Raw genomic sequence first — 5,000 nt, 5'->3', positions numbered from 1 at the left:
CACTGATTACAAAGGATATATGGAAAGTTCGTACTCTGTAAAGACCATTAAGAAAGACTTATGTACTATAAAGGCAATGAATACTACGAGAAAAGATTATATATCATATGTTATGGTTACCCTCAGTGTATATTTCTTCATCTCTTCCTCCTCCTCCTCCTTCTTCTTCTTCTTTAATCTATTGTAGTGTTACTTTTTTTGCTTTATGTTGGATGTACAAGTAGTGTATGGGTGTGTGTACGTGTACTGAAATACACACGCATGTATGAATGTTACTACGTACACACACGAGTAGATGTCACTTATGTTGTTTCCTCCTTCCTTGCTTTCCTTCCCCCTCCTATTCCTCCTCCTCGTACTCCTCCTCCTCCTCCTCATTCTCTCCTTTCTCCTCCTACTTCTATTCCTCCACCTCCTCCTCATCATCACCATCATCATTATTAATACTATTATCACTATCACCATGATCATCATCATCATCATCATCATCATCATCGCCATCACCATCATCATCATCATCATCCATCTCCTCCACCTCATCTTCTTTTTTCTCTTTCTCTTCCTCTTCCTCCTCTTCCTATTCCTCCTCATCCTGCTCCTTTTCCTCCACCTCTTCCTCCTCCTTCTTCTCCTCCTCCTGTCCTTTCTTCTCACTTTTTGCACAGAATTCTCACGACCTTATGCAAGAAAAGACGCTGTTTGCCTTGTGTGTGACTACAACCCCTCCACCCCCCACCTCCTCCTCCTCCCCTCCTCCTCCTCCTCGTCCCCCCGTCACCTGCGTACACTCGCTTTAAAATTCACTTTCCCTCCAATTTTATGTCCCCAGGGCCCTCCACCCCTCCCTCCCTCTTCCTCCCTTCTCCCTTCCTTTTGCGTTCAATTAACACGCCTCCACCTCTTAACCCCCATCCCCACCCCCCTCCTCTACCCCTCTTTCCCCTCTCTTCCCTCTTCTCCGCACTCATACCCCTTGTTCTCTCTCTCTCTCTCTCTCTCTCTCTCTCTCTCTCTCTCTCTCTCTCTCTCTCTCTCTCTCTCTCTCTCTCTCTCTCTCTCTCTCTCTATCTATCTATCTATCTATCTCTTTCCTCTCTCTCTCTCTCTCTCTCTCTCTCTCTCTCTCTCTCTCTCTCTCTCTCTCTCTCTCTCTCTCTCTCTCTCTCTCTCTCTCTCTCTCTCCCTCTCTCTCTTTCTTCCTCTCCTCACCCACCTCTCCTCCTCCTCCTCCTCCTCCTCCCCTCATCCTCCTCTCCTCATCCTCTTCCCTATTGTAGCTTCAGTGTCTCGTTACCAGGTCGAGCTTGCGTAGAACCAATATATTGTAAGCACGTTCCGCTCTCTGTAATGGGGTTTAGGCATTGAGAGTGTGTGTGTGTTTTTAAAAAGATGTTATATAGGTGTGTACTTTGTGTATGTGTGTGGTGGTGGGTTGCGGGTTGATGGGGTGGGGGGTTGTGCATTGGGGGGAGGGGAGGAGGATATGTGGGGAGTGGGAGAATGGTGGTGGGGAGGTGGGGGAGGTTATATGGAGGGATGGGGGAGGGGGGGGGGGGGTTACGTGTTTGTGGTGTGTGTGTGTGTGTGTGTGTGTGTGTGTGTGTTTGTGAGAGTAAAGTGTGTGTGTGTGTTTTGTGTGTGTGTGTGTTGTGTGTTTTGTGTGTGTGTGTGTTGTGTGTTTTGTGTGTGTGTGTGTGTTGTATGTGTGTTTGTGTGTATGTGAGTGATTTCATGATTAAATGTGTATATACGTGTGTATGTGTTTTTACATTTATATGTATATATGCATGCACTTCTACATACCATTTGAGGATAGGCTATGACCTAACAACAATTCGGTACAAAATTACACACACCAATTGAACTATATTTTTCGTCCACCCCAGAAGCGTGAAAGGAAACATTACACAACCAATAGAGGGGAAGAGGGAGAGAAAGAGACAGAGAGAGTGAGAGAGGAAAGGAGCGAAAGAGAGGGAGACCAAATGTGAAGTAACAACACAAACTTTGCTTTTTATCCCCAAATGAAATTTATCGGCGTGCAATGGCAGGAATTATTGCTTAGGGGATGAGAACGGACTCAGGGTTAATGTTTCTTGGTCAAACATTTATTTCTCACAAAACGGAATGAGAACAGGCGAGAGGAATAGAGAGAGAGAGAGAGAGAGAGAGAGAGAGAGAGAGAGAGAGAGAGAGAGAGAGAGAGAGAGAGAGAGAGAGAGAGAGAGAGAGAGAGAGAGAGAGAGAGAGAGAGTGAGTGAGAGGGAGAGAGAGAGAGAGAGAGAGAGAGAGAGAGAGAGAGAGAGAGAGAGAGAGAGAGTGAGAGGGAAAGAGAGAGAGAGAGAGAGAGGGAGAGGAAGAGAGAGAAAAATAGAGAGAGAGAAGAGAGAGAGAGAGAGAGAGAGAGAGAGAGAGAGAGAGAGAGAGAGAGAGAGAGAGAGAGAGAGAGAGAGAAATAGAGAGAGAGAACGAGAGAGAGAGAGAGAGAGAGAGGAACGAGAGAGAGAGAGTGAGAGAGAGAGAGAGACAGAGTGAGAAAGAGAGAGAGAGAGAGAGAGAGAGAGGGAGAGAGAGAGAGAGAGAGAGAGAGAGAGAGAGAGAGAGAGAGAGAAAGAGAGAGACTGAAAGAAAGAGAGAGAGAGAGAGAGAGAGAGAGAAAGAAAGATAGAGAGAAAGAGAAAGATAGATAGATAGAGAGAGAGTGAGAGAGGGAGTGAGAGAGAGAGAGAGAGCTTGTATTAATTTCGGGTTTCACCTCTTTAAAAATTATTTATTTGCTTATTTCATTCATATTATCATATATGCTTTATCATTGTCATTAATATCTTTATTGGTATTAGTACTATTCTTGTTACTATTATTATTACAATTATTAGTTTCATATCATTATTTCTATTTTCATCCTTGTTATAATTATTATTTTTGTTATTGTCATCAGTACTACTATCTTTTTATTATCACTATCATCATCATGTTTTTTTAAATCATCCTTATCATCTCTCTCTCTCTATCTATCTATCTATCTATCTGTCTATCTGTCTATCTATCTATCTCTACCTATCTATCTATCTACCTTTCTTCTCCTTTCCTCCTCGCTTCCCCTCTCTCCCTTCCCCCTTTCCTTTCCCCCCTTCCTCTCTTCCTCTTTTCTCCAACCCCTTCTCTCTACCCCTCCTCCTTCCTACCCTCGCAACCCCCTCCCACCCTACCCTCTACCCCCCCTCCCACACACACGTAAGAAAACGAGAAGATACGGTTTTATGAGAGCACGCGAAGGTAAACCTGATAGCGGGGAGGGTTACCTCTAGATAGTGTCTCCTCCCCCCCCCCTCTGTCTCCCTCACCCTCCTCCCCTTTTCCCCTTGTCTTCCTTCTTATCTTCTCTCCCTTTCCACCTCTTTCCTTCCCTCCTTCTCCCTTTCTCCTCTTTTCCCCTCCCCTTTTTCCTCTCTTCTCCTCCTTCCCCTTTTCCCGTTTTCTTCCTTCTTACCTTCTCTCCCTTTCCACCTCTTTCCTTCCCTCCTTCTCCCTTTCTCCTCCTTCCCCCTCCCCCTTTTCCTTTCTTCTCCCCTCTCATCTTCTCCTCCTTCCCCTTTTCCCCTCCCTCCCCTACCCCCTTTTCCTCTCTTCTCCCCTCTTATCTTCTCGTGTGTATGTATGTGTGTGTTTGTATGCGTGCTTGTATGTGCATTCACAATTAGTATACCATTACATAATCTACATACATACAAACAAACATTACAAATATTTCCATGCGTGTACGTGTAGTCGTTATTATTATCCGGCTTCCGACTAGACAAAAGGCAAATAAACGATTTTAATAACAGCTGTTTTCATCGTGAATGGGGGGCTTTGGTATCCTCATATATTTCGACTTAGCTTTTAGCCGACGAATTTCCGAAATGAATGGAGCGGAATGTATTTGTTGTTGTTGTTGTTGTTTTTGTTGTTCAAATGGATGGAAGTAAATTTATGTTTTGTTGTTGTTGTTGTTGCTGTTGTTGTTTTTGTTCAAATGGATGGAAGTAAATTTATGTTTTGTTGTTGTTTTTGTTTTTGTTCAAATGGATGGAAGTAAATTTATGTTTTGTTGCTGTTGTTGTTTTTGTTCAAATGGATGGAAGTAATTTACATTTTGTTGTTGTTTTTGTTGTTGTTGTTAGAATACATATAAGTGAATGTATTTGTTGTTGTTAATATCATTATTGTTGTTGTTAGAATAAATGAAAGTGAATATATTTGTTGTTGTTAAAATAAATGGAAGTGGATGTATTCGTTGTTGTTGTTGTTGTTGTTGTTGCTTTTGCCGTAGATTTAAGTTTATGTTATGATTTTATTTGTTGGTAAATAGGCCTATGATTAAAGATTGTTTATGTGGTATCTATTTTTACAGGTGCGCTGTTTGCGGCATCTATTCACGTTGCAATATTGATATGCAATATAATTTATTTGTGATTGGATATCGCTTTCTTTTATTATTTTGTGAAATTCATGATCATCTTAAGTTATCTCTATAAATGTTAAAAGATCATATGAATCCTCATCATTATCGTCCTCATTATTATAGTAATAGTCAATATAATCATCATCATAATCATCACAATCACCATCATCATTATCTCCATCACCGTCATCACAATAACAACCACCATCACCTTCATCACCATCATTCCCCCCCCCCCCCCCCCCCCCTCCCAACTATCAATCCTGACGATCCCCCAATCACCATCATCACAATCACCATAGCTCACAATAACACCGTTTTCTTTCTTTCTTTTTCTCCCAACCACGATCCTCCCAACCACCCATCATCACTACCTTTCACCATCACCGTCACTATACACATCATACTCACCATAACTCACAATAACACCATTTTCTTTCTTTCTTTTTCTCCCAACCACGATCCTCCCAACCACCCATCATCACTACCTTTAACCATCACCGTCACCATACACACCATAGCTCACCATAGCTCACAATAACACCATTTTCTTTCT

The 5,000-nt window shown here is 42.5% G+C and overlaps 1 protein-coding gene across 4 annotated transcripts in view; it reads left to right on the top strand.

The window, feature by feature from the left end:
• Nucleotides 1-5,000, top strand: part of LOC122260869 (neural cell adhesion molecule 1) — a 187,590-nt gene that overhangs the window by 154,825 nt on the left and 27,765 nt on the right. The window lies entirely within an intron of this gene.

This window comes from Penaeus japonicus, unplaced genomic scaffold, assembly GCF_977035675.1.
Source record: "Penaeus japonicus unplaced genomic scaffold, GWHDUDI00000001_assembly GWHDUDI00000030, whole genome shotgun sequence".
Classification (NCBI taxonomy): domain Eukaryota; kingdom Metazoa; phylum Arthropoda; class Malacostraca; order Decapoda; family Penaeidae; genus Penaeus; species Penaeus japonicus.
This window is presented reverse-complemented; position numbering and strand designations above follow the sequence as displayed.